Source organism: Hyperolius riggenbachi, chromosome 3, assembly GCF_040937935.1.
Source record: "Hyperolius riggenbachi isolate aHypRig1 chromosome 3, aHypRig1.pri, whole genome shotgun sequence".
NCBI lineage: Eukaryota > Metazoa > Chordata > Amphibia > Anura > Hyperoliidae > Hyperolius > Hyperolius riggenbachi.
The window spans coordinates 149,463,927-149,480,983 of record NC_090648.1 but is presented as its reverse complement, the minus strand read 5'-3'; the positions used below and the strand labels follow the sequence as shown (position 1 = coordinate 149,480,983).

Here is a 17,057-nt window from a genome sequence, read left to right as displayed (position 1 = left end):
AGGCGTGGTCTTGCAAGCTTTTCTAACAATTCGATTTAGAGTCTGACGGTCTCTCTCAGACAACTTCGACTTTCGGCCACAACTGTGCTTTGCTGAGGACGTTTTTCCTTCTCTTTCAAAGGCAGTCATTACTTTTGAGACAGTACTTCTTGAAATGCTAAGCATTCGGGCAGTTTCTGTTACAGTAGCGCCTGCCATACGAGCACCAACAATTTGGCCTCTTTGAGAGTCTGAGAGATCTGCCATTTTATAAATTATAACCAATTTTGGTTTAAATATATGTAAAACACTATTATTTTAATTAAACATATCAAATAACAAAAATAATAAACACATTTTTTTTTTAACATATGTCAAGTTTTGCTTGCTTAAAACATGTTCAAAGATTATGATGCCAAAATGTTAGGCGTTTCCATTATTTTGTCCAACCCCTGTATGTTCCTACACTAAGGCCCTGTTTACACTTAGTTTACACTTTACACTTAGTTTACATCAGTTGCTCTCAGTTATAACTGCAAGGACAACTGAAAGTAATGCCCATGTTTTTCTAAGGCACAGTTCACACTTAACACATTTTAACTGAAATCTTTCACAATGCACTGCTATGGAGAAGAAAAAGAAATGCGTGCCAACTGTTTAAGTGTAAACGGCGCCTTACGGTTAATCTCCGCTGAGACGGTTGTTAAGACGTGTGTCAACAAACCTCCAACCCTCTCCTATCTAACCCCTCCATAGCAACAGCACTCAGCTATGATTGAGTCCTGTTCCAGGCAACCAAATTTGTACATGTGTACAAAACTTAACCTCTTGAGGACTGCAGTAGTGAACCCCCCTAAAGATCAGGCCATTTTTCGAGAAATTGGCCACTGCAGCTTTAAGGCCAAGCTGCAGGGCCACACGACACAGCACGCTAGTGATCCCCCCCCCCCCCCCCAACAGATGTTTGTTTGTTTTTGTTTATCTGTCTTTTTTTTTTATATAAAAATGTGTTTTTTTTTTAAACTATTCTATTCCCCCCTCCCCCCCCCCCCCCCGCCAGCCAATCCCTGTGATCAGCTGTCATAGGCTTCAGCCTGCCACTGCCTGTGTCACACGGCTGTCCCCAGTACAGCACTGCTGCTAATCGCAGCGCTGTACCAGTGATTAGACGGCGAATTCGCTCCGCTCCGCCCAAGCAGGAGATGCGCGCGCAGCTTGCGCGCGATCTCCTGCAAGACAGAGCCCCCGGACTTTACGCCGATCGGCGTTAGGCGGTCCTGGGGCTGCTGTCGCGGCCACGCCCATCGGCGTGACGCGGTCGGCTAGAGATTAAAGAGACTATGAAGTCTCCCAAATTTCCTCTTTTTAATTCAGATTGCTATTGAGCACTAATGACAAAGCTGAATCGCCGCATCCCCGCGGCCGTAGGAGGTCTTTATCCCCACAAATCCCAGGGCAAAATACTATGACTTTCAAAGTCGCAGATTTTGCTGCCCGGGGAGGTGGAGCTTTGGGCTGTAGCTATGCCTCCAGTTCATTCAACTACCGCTGATCGCCGCCTCTCCCCGCCCCTCTCAGTCTTCTTTCAAAGAGAGGGGCGGGGAGAGACAGCGATCTGCCGTGATTGAATGGACTGGAGGCAGAGCTACAGGAAAGAGCTCTGCCTCCCCCAGGAAATACCGGAGGGTTTGGCGACGGGGATCTCAGGGAGGATAAAGACCTTCTATGGCTGCGGGGATGCGGCGAGTCACATTTGCTGTTAGTGTTCAAGAGGAACGTGAATTAAAAAGAGGTAATTTGGGAGACTTCAGAGTCTCTTAAAGGGGTTAGGATTTGCCACTCTCAGCCAGGTCTAATATAACTGTAGTTAGGTCCCCAGCCTTGTGAATTAATGCTTGGGTAATGAAGTGCAGCATTCACAGTAAAATATTTATTTCTTTTCTTTTTAAAGGACACCTGAAGTGAGAGGGATATGGAGGCTGCCATATTTATTTATTTTTAAACCATGCAGATTTCCTGGCTGTCCTGTTCAGCCTCTGTTGGTAATACTCTTAGCCATGGCCCTTGAACAAATATACAGAACAGGTACAAGCTGCATGCTTGTGTCTGGTGTGATTCAGACACTACTGCAGCCAAAGAGATCAGCAGGGGTGGCAGGCAACTGGTATTGTTTAAATAGAAATAAATATGGCAAATTCCATATCCCTCTCAATTCAGGTGTACTTTAACAAATTCCAGGCCAGCCCACACATATATAGTATGTATAGTTATACTAAAGCCTACCTGTGGACACAAATGCTAGGTACACATGATGACATTTTCTGGCAGATTTACTGCCAGATCCATTATTTCCAACATGTCCGATCTGATTTCCTATCGATTTTCTATTCAGATCGTGAAATTGATCGGGCAGTAAATCTGCCAGAAAATCTCATAGTGTACCAGGTATTACATGAGACTGCAATTACACAAATCCTAATTCACTAACCCTTCAGCCGCCCTCAAATTTCAAAATGCCCCAGGTAAGTTTGCCACATAATAGTCAAATCTTTTGAAAATCCCTCCAGGTTTACTAGATCAGTTATTAAATCCCCACTGGAAATGCCTTAATAAATCAGATCCATTGGTTGTGCAGTTGGCTGTAGTTTTGTAATTATATGGCACTTGTCCTGCTTAAATTGTATTTTAAACTTTTTTTTTTCTATAGACGCCACTACAGACGGTATAGATGGGCACACCTATTAAAGTCCTTTGCTTCAATGAAGTTCCAGATTCAATGATCTGTTCAGGTCACAAATATAGCTTAACCACTTTACCTAAGCAGGTGCGGATATCTCCGCCCCTTTGCACAACCTTTAACCACCAGGGGCATAGATATCCGCACCTCCCGCCGCTGTCCGCGCTCCCGCACGCTCGTGCGAGCGCACGCCGCTGCCCGCTCGGAGATCAATGAATGGGAAAAACCGTTACTGTTTGTTGATCTTTGCCCTCCAGCAATGATCGGCTGCTTCTATGAGAAGCAGCGCGATCATTGTGATAAAAAAAGGTTCCCAGCCTCCCTGAACTTCATGCAAGCGTACTTCCTGTACGCTTGCAGAATGCATTTACAAAAAGTTACTGTGGCCATCTTGTGGCCAAATAGTAAAACTACACCCAAAAGCATTTTTCATATACAAATGCATAGCAGTGTTCTCCCCAGAGCCTATTACCCGGGCGGAGCGCCCACCAGATCTCTGTCCCCGCCCGGCTGCTGTGATTGGCCGCTGTCTGCATCATAAATTCTTTCCTCCGCACGATAGACATGACAGCTTGGAAGGCAAGCAGAGACACCATCTCCGCCCTCCTCCTCAGCTTCCTTCCTATCAGCAGCGTGGAAGGGCGGGGAAATCTCATAGCAGAGAGAGGAACAGGCAGACTGCGGGAACTTTCAGATGGAGTCCGCACTGAAAAGAATGTGCGGTTTGATTTATCTTTTGGTGAGTCACTCCCGCTGGCTACTACAGTGGACAGACGCTCTTCTCTTCCTCTCCCTGTCAGAGCAGCATGTACAATGCCCCCTTCCCCAGGTCCTTCAGGTCACAAGAATGTCAGAGACCTCAAAGAAGTGTGGCACATTAACATATCAACATGTTTCTTTATTCTGGAGCATTCCGTGAGAGAGATAAGTGGTTTACAGGGGCTGTAAAAGGCAGCTTTCATTCTGCCTCCTGTGTCTCTGCACTTTATCACAAGCTGACACTTGGTTTGCTAGCTATTAACCCCAAATTGTTCAGTTTAGTTCCATCACTGTGATATCTAGCTTTCAGTATGGGCAATGGCAAAAAGTTTAGTTCAGCATTTTACATCAAGTTTAGCCTTTTTTTTGTCTCAGCAGTTAGTTATTTAGGTTGAGAAAGACATACATCCATTGAGTTCAGACAAAATACTTGTATGTTCACAAATCACTGTGCTGTACAGAACAACTGTAGTGAGAGGTATAAGGAGGCTGCCATCTTTATTTACCTGACAGCCTCGCTGAGCCTTTGCCTATAATACTTTTAGCCATAGCCCCTGAACAAGCATGCAGCAGATCAGGCGTTTCTGACATTGTTGTCAGATCTGACAAGATTAGCTGCATGCCTGTTTCTTGTCTGATTGAGACACGACTGCAGCCAAGTAGATGAGCAGGGCTGCCATGCAATGTGTATTGTTTAAAAGGAAATAAATATGGCAGCCTCCATATTCTTCTCACTTCAGTTCCCCTTTAAACTAGCATGGCTTTTGCAAAGTCTTTGCTGGAGTTCTCACCACTCATGTTGCCTGCCCATGTGATCAGCTTTAAGTCAGCACTCCTCTGCAACTAGTGTCTGTGCAGCAGCAGGAGTAACATACATTGCATGCAGGGATGGTGAATGGTGTCCGGTCATATATGTGATGATGTGGCTATGGCACTAAGGCCCCATTCACACAGGTGCTTTTCAGGGAATCCTTAGAGTTTTGCTGAACGCCAGCGAACAGAGAATCGCTATGACAAAGTTGCCCTATGGTGGCATTCACACTACAGTTGCGATTTGTATGAAAATCACAAATACACTGCATACAGCATTTTGTGAGCATTCGCAATGCGATTTTTGTTTCTTGAACAAGTTATCGTCCCACCCAGTAGCGCTCAGTGTGATGCTGACCTCTCCCCAGCCAGTGTGATTCCCCAGCCAGTATGACCCTCACTCTCCTTTCAGCGTTTCCTTACTTTCTGACCCAGCAGCACCCTGCGTAACCTTACTTCCCCACCCGGCTACTTTTTCATGCCACCCGGCTGGAAAATATTTCTGGGGAGAACACTGCATAGTTTTACACTATAAATTAACTCATTACCTCCCACACTCCCCAAAATTGTTATTTTGTAATAAAAAAATAAAAATGACAATAAAAATACATAAATAGTTACCTTAGGGACTTAACTCTTTAAATATTTATGTCAAGAGGGTATAACACTTACTTTATAAACTATGGGCTTGTTATTAGGGATGAACGCAAAAAAACTGAAAAAAATGCACCTTTATTTCCAAATAAAATATTGGCGCCAAACATTGTGATAGGGACATAATTTAAACAGTGTAATAACCGGGACAAATGGGCAAATACATTTCATGGATTTTAATTACAATAGCATGCATTATTTAAAAACTATAATGGCCGAAAACTGAAAAATGATTTTTTCCCAAATTTTTTCCTATTTTCCCATTAAAACACATTTAGAATAAAATAATTCTTGGCATAATGTCCCACCTAAAGAAAGCCTAATTGGTGGCGAAAAAAACAAGATATAGTTCATTTATTGCGGTAAGTAATAATAAAGTTATAGACGAATGAATGGAAGGAGCGCTGAAAGGTGAAAATTGCTCTGGTGCTCAAGGGGTAAAACCCCTCAGTGGTCAAGTGGTTAATATCTTCACCATATCTGGGGAAATGATTTGAAACCTAGAGAGACAGCACAGAAATATACAACATGTCAACTATTCAGGAAGAGGCATGGGTTAGGCTGTTTTTCACCCTTTTTTTTTTTTCCATTTACAGTGATTAGGCTCTGTTCACAAAATTTCTCATAAATGACTTAACACCTAATTGATAAAAATAACCTTTCAGCACATTTACAAACAAAATAATCACTCAAAGTAAAAGTTGTTCCTGATTAACTTCATTTTAATATTATTTTTCTTGCCTTAATTATATTTATATGTTTGCTATTTGGAAGCTTAAAGGAATACTATCAATGCCCAAGTGTCCTAAAATGACAATGTACAAATAATGTCTAAGGGTACGTACAGACATACGATAACGATCGTTCGTTCTGAACGACGAACGATGTTAAAGGAGGTATCCGCCGATGATCGTTTGAAGAAAGGCTACTTTGAACATCGTTCGTGTACGAACGATCTTGGAACGAGCGTTGCGTGCGCAACATGATGTATAAACTGATTTCAAACACAAGTGTCAAAAAGAACTGTTTGAGCATGTGCAAAGCTTTGAGAACGAACGATCAACGACCGATCGTTGTACAGACATTACTTTTTGAACGATGGTCGTTGGAAAAGATCTGGCAGAATGGATCGTTCTTTACCAACGACATATCTCGTTGGTCGTTCGTTTTAATGATCGTTCGTGCACTTTTTACGAACGATCGTCGGGCAATGTTGTCGGTAACGATCGTTTCCAACGACTATAGTCTGATGTCTGTACGCACCCTAAGTAGCATTTTCCTAGTTTTCATGTTATATATGAGAGACAAAAACTTTAATTTATTGAGTGTAGGATTTAGCTATATTGGGACAAATCAATTGCAGAAGGGGTGTCTGCTTCAATGCACAGCCAGTGTTGCTTATCAGACTACTGAGTATTTTTCTCAGAAAACAAAAACAGTATGAAAAGCTGTGACAATTACAAATGTTTCCTCAGTTTCCTCTGCTCTCTTCAGATACTTCAGTCAGAAACACAGGACACAGAAGCTGCAGCTGTTGGGAGCTTTCTCTCTCTCACACACACAGAGTTAAGGTGCGTACACACATGCGACTATAGTCGTTTGAAACGATCGTTCCCCGATCCTTTCAAACGATGATCGTTTGAAAAAAAGCAGACAACGACCATGAAGTCTAACGACGGACGAGCTAGATCGTTCAAAACGAATGATCTAGCTTGGCGGATTTTTCCCAACGACAATCGTTTGCAAAAGTAGTACATCGTTGGAAACGATCGTTCGTACTAGGCTTGACATGCGCATTTCACTATTTCTCCATGTAACTTTTCATTTTTATGCGCAGGCGCAATAGTTACTTTTACGTGATGTAACGTTCGTTCTAACGATCTGATCGTTGCACACCTTTTAAAACTAACTTTACTTAGGTCGTTCTTTCATCAATTAAAAGTTCGTTCGTCGTTGACAACGAACAATCGTTGTCGCATGTGCGTACGTAGCTTTACACACAGGATTAACTGATCAAGTGTGAGGGGAATTTCCCCTCCCCTCATGGCTCATTCTACCGTCAGTTTTGGCGTCAGTAAAGTTTGAAAGTATTTTGACAACAGTAAACAAAGAGGTTTCCAGTGAAATGTATACACCAGTACTTAGCAGCACTTCCCAAACAATTCCTATCTTAATTGAAAAAAAAAATGTAAATCGATAGTGTTCCTTTAAACATGTAACATAGATAAGGTGAAAACAGAGGGAAACAGGTGAAAAAGCTTTGTGAATCATGTCCAATGTCTGAGGACAGACAGTGGAAGCTGCAATTAGTAGGATTTTCTTGTAGTATAAATACTTGTAGGGAACCTTAACTGTAGATAGGAAAAAAAGTTTCACTTACCTGGGGCTTTCCCAAGCCCCCTGCAGCCGTCCTGTGCCCGCGCAGCTCCTCAAGTGTCATCCAGTCCCCTGCTGCGACTTAGTTTTGTTTTCTGCGACTGCCAGTCGGCTCCCGGCAACGCGTCCTATTGTTCGCCTTCCCCGCTGTGAAGCTCATCATGCAAGCGTACTTCGCCTGCACATGACGCGCTTCACAGCGGGGAAGGAACAATAGGACGTGTTGCCGGGAGCCGACTAGCAGTCGCCGAAAACGAAACTAAGTCACAGCAGGAGACCGGATGACACTTGAGGAGCTGCGAGGGCACAGGACGGCTGCTTTAAGTGGGACATACAGTACAGACCAAAAGTTTGGACACACCTTCTCATTTAAAGAGTTTTCTTTATTTTCATGACTATGAACATTGTAGATTCACACTGGAGGCATCCAAGCTATGAATTAACACATGTGGAAGTATAGTACATAACCAAAAAGTGTGAAACAACTGAAAATATGCCATATTCTAGGTTCTTCAAAGCAGCCACCTTTTGCTTTGATTACTGCTTTGCACACTCTTTTGGTCTGTACTGTACATCACTTGTTCAGCGTCACAGAGAGCACCAGTATCATGTGACTTGGTGCGTGTAGTGATGTCACAAGTGTGCCAGTGTCCTATGTTCTTCAGATTTAATAAAATGATCGAATCAGAGGGTTGATCGAGCTGTAATATCGAGTACTGTATGGGCACACTTAGTGAGTTACCGTATTAAAGGCAAATTCATTTATTTGTTTTTGAGAAATGGAAACTAGACTTCCCATAGGAATCCCACACACACACACAAGGGGAAACTGCATGCTGATAGTGCACTGGCCTAGATTTCAGCTAGTGTCCTTATCCTAAGCTAGGGCCAATATCTGGGGAGAAACAAATAAATGGTTATTGCAGGCTCTCCTTTCACTATATTAAAGTGAACCTCCGGACTAAAAATCTACTCAGCAGAACTAAAAAGGCTTGGCGTTTCTTTTGTTTTTCTTACCAAAGCATTATTTTTAGCTGCATTTTTAGCTAAGCTCCACCCATCAAAGATGTTGTGCAGAGCATGATGGGATTTCCTATGTCGTTATTCACGTTGCCTAGCAACTGGGAGAGGTGCTCAGGACACAGGACAGTTGGAACTGTGTCTCATGCTCCCTGTCACCTCCTTTCAACCAAAAAGATGGCTGCCATCATGAAATCAAACATTTGCCTGTTCTTTTAAAACAGTGTGGGTAAGAGATTATATTACCTATCTATTTTAATTAGCATAACTAATGTAACTTAATAACAGTATGTTTGTTTAGGCTGGAGTTCCTCTTTAAAGTGTAACAGAGACGGCAATCCCCCAATAAAATATACATACTCGGGGGTCCTCTTCTCCCTCTCCGTTCCTCCGGCACTGGCCCAGAAAAATCCGTCAGTTGGAGCCAGTCGGCCCTCTTCACTGTCTCACTCGTTTCCGGGAGCGTTCTGCACCTGTGCTGTAATACTCTGCAGGCGCATAAAACACTACGCGATGTGAATGGGCGGGAGCACGCTCACGGCTGGGCCGCGCATGTGTAGTTGGCCTCAGACCGGAGGACTTTCCGGGGCCAATTGCGGGCGCAAGGAGGGAGAGAAGAGGACACTGTGGAAGCGATCAGGCTGGAGGAAGCCCCAGGTACATGTATTTTATTGGAGAGTTGCCGTCTCAGGGTCCCTTTTAAGCCAAGTAATCTTGTGATAATTTCTTTGGTATTCTTACCTCCTTTTTTTTTCGCTCTTGTAGATTTTCCTAAACCCTCAGGTACCCTTCGATACGTACACACACATATCCATGCTGGGTGGGAGAAATATCTCTGGAAATGGACAATTTAGTGAAAAAATAAATAAATAAATAAATAAATAAATAATAATAAAAAAAAAAAAATCGAAAAAGTTGTCCTTTACAGAGATATTTAAAACATATAAAACAAAAGCAGCAAAAGAGTGGGTATGTGTACGTCTCCAAAGTTTTGACAGTCTTTATTCATTTTTCATGCAGCAAGGTGAGAGTTTCTGGACAGTTTCACGGCAACAGTGCTCCAAACAGTACTGTTGCTAGTACAGTTTGAGTCAACTGTCCATTTTAGTATTGTTAAGTGGTTGCTTAAATGTTACCCTGGTGGTTCCCCCTCTCCACCTTACATAGTTTTCCCTGGTGGTCCCCCTATCCCCCCTAAGCTTGCCTTGATGATCTAATGCAGTGATCTGCAAACTTGGCTCTCCTGCTGTTAAGGAACTACAAGTCCCACAATGCATTTGCCTTTATGAATCATGACTGTAGTTCCTTAACAGCTGGAGAGCCAAGTTTGCAGATCACTGATCTAGTGGTTCCCCCCCCCCCATATAGTTTCTCCTGGTGATCTAGTAATTTCTCCAACCAAATAGCTTTCTCTGGCAGATCTACTGGTTCCCTTATCACCCTTAGTTTTCCCAATTGGTCTATCTCACTCCTAATATAGTTTTTACTGGTGGTCTACTGGTTCCCTTCCCCCTTACATAATTTTTCTTAGTGGTCAAGCAGGGACGGATCTAGACCAAGTCGCCCCAAGTTGCGCCTGGGGCAAGGTCAGGTTTTGGCGCCTAAACTGCCATTCCCCATCCAAATTTTGCCGCCTTTTTAAGAATTCAACAAACTGCGCCTGGGGCAAGAGACCCGCTTGCCCCCCCTAGATCCGTCCCTGTGGTCAAGTGTCCTCCATTCCCCCTTTCATAGCTTTCCGTGGTGGTCTAAAGAACACGTGAACTTAGAAGGATATGGAGACTGCCATATTTATTAGCCTTCAAACAATACAGGTTGATTGGCTTCCTGCTGAACTTTATGGTATTAGTAGCCATTATGTCTGCCTCCATATTCATCTCAGGTGTACTTTAAGGCCCCACCCCCTTTATTATTTCATTAGTATAGCTCCCCCTCCCATATACTTTTGCTTTCTGGTCTGGTTTCCAAAGCCACTTATAGTTTTCTCTGGTGGTCTAGTGCCTAGGTTCTCATAGTGTGGGACGCGAACCCCAGGGGGTACTTCTGATAGTTCCAGGGGGTACTCAGGCTTGATGTACTTAACCAATAATAACAAATGTAGAGTTTTTGAAAATGCTAAATCCTATATAAACAACACCAAATTAGTATTTTAGCTAGCTAAAAGCAATAGTAAATGCTTAGAAATTGTTTAGAACAAATTATGTACTACAGTTAAATATATATTTGTCAAGGGATACTTGTGATAATATTTACTATGCCAAGGGCTACTTGGTGAGCACAGGGTTTTATAAGGGGTACATAGCCATAAAATGTTGAGAAACACTGGTCTAGTGGATCCCCCTGCCCTAATAGTTTTCACTGAGATTTGGATGACCCGCTTCTCCTTAAAAATTCAAAAAAATGTTTTTTAAACTCAGCATAATGTCATTTTACTGAGTTTAAAGTGTACGTGAGACGATAGGACATTTTAAAACAGTTTTATGCACACCTGGGGCTTCCTCCACCCCCCTTCATGCCTATTGCTCCCTCGCAGCCATGCAAAGCCTCCTGGATCCTCCGGTAGAAGCTCCACCTGCAGAACGCACCAAGCCGCGGGAGCACAACGGGGGCACACTCGCGGTCAGGCCGCGCATGCGCCCCACTGGCCAAAGATAACGGAGCTTCTACTGGATGATCCAGGAGGCTTTGGACGGCACCCCCAGGTATGTATAAAACGTTTATGTCCTGTCGTCTCAGGTTTCCTTTAAAATCCATTAAAAAAAAAAAAAAAACTACAAGGTCTTTTAATAAATTGTTTTGACTGGTTCCCATTGTTCCACTTAAAGGGGTACGTAAATGAAAAAAATTGCTCTTTCAGGACGTTGTCCCCCTTTCTATGTAAATATATATATTGCTGTACTAAAAAATGTGTTTGATCGACTCTGAACTTTATTCCCATCCTTTAAATTGATATATTATTAATTTTAAAATGTTAATATGAAGGAAAATTAACCAGGATAGAAAGGACTAGTGTGGTTTGGATTATAAAACAACATATTTTTCTTATTAAATATTTATGGTATGCGTGACTAGGGGTGTGATGGGGGCCTGGCTTGTGTCCCTCTTTCCCATCTCAAAAAGTTGGGAGGTATGGAAGCCCCAGGTATGTATATTTTATTGGGAATGTTCGTCTCTGGTACACTTTAAAGTTTTCAGCAAATAATCTAGTGGTCCCCCTCCCTCCCCAGATGCAGAGATTGGCAGCAGGAAGCTATGCTGGCCAAATACTTCACCTCGTCCTTGTGTCAGCGCCTATCCCGGTGCTCTGCTGCCTATGCCCGCACACTGCCCCTGCACTACATACATAACAGCACAGCTCCTCTCCCTGTGCCTGCCTGTGCGTACTCGTCGCTCTCCTGTCTGCCACCAGACTGTCACGTGGGGGCGATCACGTGGCTTTGGACGTCACTGAGGTCCTTTACCCCGGTGGGGTGTCATCTACCATTATGTCTGGACTTCACGAGCGGTGTAAAGGTGAGCAAAGGCTGCGGCCGTTGTGTGCAGGAGAGCGGCTGTGCCTGTTATTGTATAGAGGAGCTGGGTGAGAAACAATCAGCACTCATGTAGGCGGGGGTACCATGTAGGGAAGCCTAATGCTGCACACATGATGTACCTGCTTATGTGGGATGCTGGTGAGAGAATTGGTTGTTTCTCATTATTATGCAGGATTTTGTCAAATACTCCCTTTGTGGACCACTGCTACATTACTATGTATAGATGTTCTAATATTCCCTTATGCTTTTAATCAATGAAAAATACTCTTCCAGGTTTGCTTTTGCAGATTCATTAACATGCATTTAATGTATAAATTTAATATAAATAATTGATTGAAGCGATTATAATACCACCCCCCCCCCCTTTGAACCAGCATAAGTCCTCCAAGGATAATATGTATATCTCATATTGAGGACATATACGGCATGCAATGCAAGACTCCTGTGGCATCACTGAATGCTGCATAGGTGCAAGGTCGTACCTAGGTGATGTCAGTTGTCCGTTACTTCTCTGCATTTTGAGTCATACACCTTGTAATATCAGCTGTGGAGTCGCTGAATGCAGGGCATACTGTTTATCATACACATTAAAAATTTATTTCATCAGGGAAATTTAAGGCCACGTTCACAGTGGTGAGATGTAACAGCCACTTTGTCACGCGGCTTACTGTGCATTACCTAGGCCACATTCACAGTGCGGTGGGAGTGTTGCAGTATTACGGATTGCAGCATCGTAAACGCACTGCATTACCGCTTAACATGCATGTTAATGGTGGGAGTGAAGCATACGTTTCATTAACTAAGTGCTTCACTGTACCTGACACAAAAGGAGCATAAGTGCGGCGCTGCTGTCACAGGGAATGCAATGGCCACTGTGAATGTAGCCTTATAGTGTTTCCCTTTGGAAACCCTGCAGACTTCCACATTTTTCCAGTGCCTGGTAAGGATGGTCAATAAGATCAAAATATTTCCAGCTTGCATGCAGCATGGAATTGATAATATGAGTGACAGAAAGTACATGTAATGCAATTTAGGTAAAATGTGCATCGCAAAGACCCTATCATCGGCCCTAGAGGAAGCTGCTCCCCCAATATTTTGCCACAACCGCCCCCTAACCCCCAGCCCTGGTGCACCACCTATACTCACAACCTTCAGAGGAAACACGTGCCACTGAACGGAAATGGAGGAAAACTCAACTCAATCAGGATTTCCTACAATACAAGGCTAACCTGCTACATGTCCACACTGCCCTTGCTGATGGAAAGCAGGAATACTTCACCAAGCTTATCAGAGCTCAAGCTTCCAACCCCCGGCGTCTCTTTGCCACTTTCAACTTCCTGCTTCTGCCACTGATTTAGCCACTCAATTCACCAACAAGATCGTCTCCATTCATCAGGAAATATCCAGCCTTCAATCCACACCTCCCACCCCCTCTCATCCAGCTCCTCCTCCACCCTATCCTCCCCTCACCTCCTTCAGTCCTACTACCATTGAGGAAGTCAACCACCTACTGCAGACTTCCCATGCCACTACCTCCCCCCTTGACCCCGTCCCTTCTGAATTACTCTGTCCTCACTGCCTTGTTTAACCTCAGCCTCAACACAGGCACATTCTCCTCAAACTTGAAGTAGGCCATTGTACTACCCCTGCTCAAGAAACCCTCCCTTGACCCCTGACTATCCTCCTATTACCATCATATCTCCCTCCTCCCCTTTGCCTCAAAACGCCTTGAGCGCCTGGTTCACTAACGCCTGACCCAGTATTTCAATGCTAACTCACTGCTAGGCCCACTGCAATCTGGATTTCGGCCTGCCCACTGAACCGAAACAGCTTTCACCAAAGTGGTCAATGACCTTGCCTTAGCTAAAGCTGAAGGCAAGTACTGCATTCTCCTCCTCCTTGACCTTTCAGCAGCTTTTGACACAGTGGACCATCCCCTACTCCTCCAGGCCATGGGCATTCATGACCTCGCCCTGGCCTGGCTCTCATCCTAGCTCTCCAACCGCTCCTTCATGACATCCTTCAATGAGTCCTCATCTACCCCCAACCACCTCTCGGTAGGAGTCCCCCAAGGCTCGGTCCTTGGCCCCCTACTGTTCTCCCTATACACATCCTCCATTGGCAAGGTTATCTCCTCCATGGGTTTTAATTATCATCTGTTTACAGATGTCACCCAGATCTACCTCCACACCCCTGACCTATCCACAGCGCTGCGTAATATGTTGGCGCTATATAAATCCAATAAATAATAACAATACCATGGACAAGGTCTTCTCCTGCCTATCAGCCATCTCCTCCTGGATGTCCGCTAGGTTCCTCAAACTAAACCTGGACAAAACGGAATTTATGATCTTCCCACCCTGGCCATTCCTGACCCTCCCAGATGGGCATGTCACTATTAACCACACTACCATTTGCCCTACCTCTTGCTGTGCAGTGTCATTTTTTTTCATGTATCTTATAGATGGCGTCCCCTTAACAAATTGACGGCACAGGGTAAATGACCAGGTGATTATGTGAGGTGATTCCTTTTTCTGAGTGCGGCTGTAGATTATTCTAGTGTTCGGCTCCCCCACACCAAAGCGCATTATACAGCCTGCCGAAGTAAGGTTCTATGAGGAGCGAGAGACAACTGCTCTCACTCATCTGCCCGGGCCAATAAGTTTCTCCCTCCTTTTCTAAGAGTTCTGGTTCGCCATGATCTTGCTTGCTAGGTCTGACAACATTATTCTGAGTATTTTGTTGCTTGCTGATGGCCTAAAGAGAAATTAAGAGACTGCAACACCCCCCCCCCCCCTACTTTTTCCCAGGGGATACTTACCTCAGGAGGGGAAAGTCTCTGGATCTTAACCTCCCTAGCGGTATTGATGGTCATGCTGTGAACAGTATTGACGTTCATACACGTCAATACTCTCCTGCACTGTATACTAGACCCTTGCTTTACACATTTTGGCAAGTTACAGGAAAAAAAAGGTTATGAATATTAATTGGAACACCTTTTGCACAGAAATCCTGGGGAAATTAACCGCCAGGGAGGTTATTAATGAGGCTTCGCCATCCTCCTAAGCCTCAGGGATCCAGCACTGGCTCTCCCAAAACCACACCATAAGCACAGGTATAGTAGTGCCTGCAATATTTACATTCCCCAGCGCAGGTGCAGTAGTGCTTTCTGTTGACCTCCAGCGGAAGTAGACAAGCCCGATCGGGTCTGCTTTACTAGCAGATGCGAGTCCCCTGTGCAGTAGAGCGGACCCGATCGGGCTCAGTATTTCCGTCCAATCGCAAAGCCACTACTGTGCCTGTGCTGGATTGCGGTAGGTAAATATTTGCCTCCCTGGTGTTCAGGGGCTTCCAGGACTTGATCGCCCAGGCTCATAATGACGTTTCTTTCTTTCTTAAAGATTTACTTTCAAAGGAATTTTTGATAAGATGTTAAAGGGAACCAGAGACGAAGCACCCTCCTGTATTTTACCATATAGATCAGTGGGAACATTAGAGAAAACGCCTACCCTGCTCTCTGTTTCATTCTTCAATGCTCAGCCTGCTTTTTATCAGCCCTGATAAAATCCCAGACCGAGCATTCAGTCTGGCTTTGCTCAGGAATCATAGCTGAGTTATTATAGCAGAGCCAGAAGGGGACAGGCTTGGGCTTGAAAATACATCAGAGAAGACAGACTCAGCTATAATGATTCCTGAGCAAACCTAGACTGAATGCTCAGTCAGGGATTAATCAGGGCTGATAATAAACAGGCTGAACAGTGAAGAATGAAACCGAGAGCAGGGTAGGTGTTTTCTCTAATGTTTCTACTGATATATATACAGTGGAGGAAATAATTATTTGACCCCTCACTGATTTTGTAAGTTTGTCCAATGACAAAGAAATGAAAAGTCTCAGAACAGTATCATTTCAATGGTAGGTTTATTTTAACAGTGGCAGATAGCACATCAAAAGGAAAATCGAAAAAATAACCTTAAATAAAAGATAGCAACTGATTTGCATTTCATTGAGTGAAATAAGTTTTTGAACCCTCTAACAATAAAAGACTTAATACTTAGTGGAAAAACCCTTGTTTGCAAGCACAGAGGTCAAACGTTTCTCTTGTAATTGATGACCAAGTTTGCACACATTTTAGGAGGAATGTTGGTCCACTCCTCTTTGCAGATCATCTCTAAATTCCTAAGGTTTCGAGGCTGTCTCTGTGCAACTCTGAGCTTGAGCTCCCTCCATAGGTTTTCTATTGGATTAAGGTCCGGAGACTGACTAGGCCACTCCATGACCTTAATGTGCTTCTTCTTGAGCCACTCCTTTGTTGCCTTTGCTGCATGTTTTGGGTCATTATCGTGCTGGAACACCCATCCACGACCCATTTTCAGTTTCCTGGCAGAGGGAAGGAGGTTGTCGTTCAGGATTTCACGATACATGGCTCCGTCCATTTTACCGTTAATGCGATTAAGTTGTCCTGTGCCCTTAGCAGAAAAACACCCCCAAAGCAAAATGTTTCCACCCCCATGCTTGACGGTGGGGACGGTGTTTTGGGGGTCATAGGCAGCATTTTTCTTCCTCCAAACACAGCGAGTTGAGTTAATGCCAAAGAGCTCTATTTTGGTCTCATCAGACCACAGCACCTTCTCCCAGTCACTCACAGAATCATTCAGGTGTTCATTGGCAAACTTCAGACGGGCCTGCACATGTGCCTTCTTGAGCAGGGGGACCTTGCGAGCCCTGCAGGATTTTAATCCATTGCGGTGTAATGTGTTTCCAATGGTTTTCTTGGTGGCTGTGGTCCCTGCTAATTTGAGGTCATTCACTAACTCCTCCCGTGTAGTTCTAGGATGCTTTTTCACCTTTCTCAGAACCATTGACACCCCACGAGGTGAGATCTTGCATGGAGCCCCAGAGCGAGGTCGATTGATGGTCATTTTGTGCTACTTCCATTTTCGAACAATCGCACCAACAGTTGTCACCTTCTCTCCCAGCTTCTTGCTAATGGTTTTGTAGCCCATTCCAGCCTTGTGCAGGTCTACAATTTTGTCTCTGACATCCTTGGACAGCTCTTTGGTCTTTCCCATGTTGGAGAGTTTGGAGTCTGCTTGATTGATTGATTCTGTGGACAGGTGTCTTTTATACAGGTGACTAGTTAAGACAGGTGTCCTTAATGAGGGTGACTAATTGAGTAGAAGTGTCTAAC

The 17,057-nt window shown here is 44.1% G+C and overlaps 1 protein-coding gene across 1 annotated transcript in view; it reads left to right on the top strand.

The window, feature by feature from the left end:
- The first annotated feature begins 11,741 nt into the window (after positions 1-11,741).
- The window catches only part of LRRC28 (leucine rich repeat containing 28), a 56,232-nt gene continuing 50,916 nt past the window's right edge, over positions 11,742-17,057 (top strand). Inside the window, exon 1 of the mRNA XM_068275131.1 lies at positions 11,742-11,848. The gene's annotated coding sequence lies outside the window, so the exon portion shown is untranslated. The remainder of the gene's footprint in view (positions 11,849-17,057) is intronic.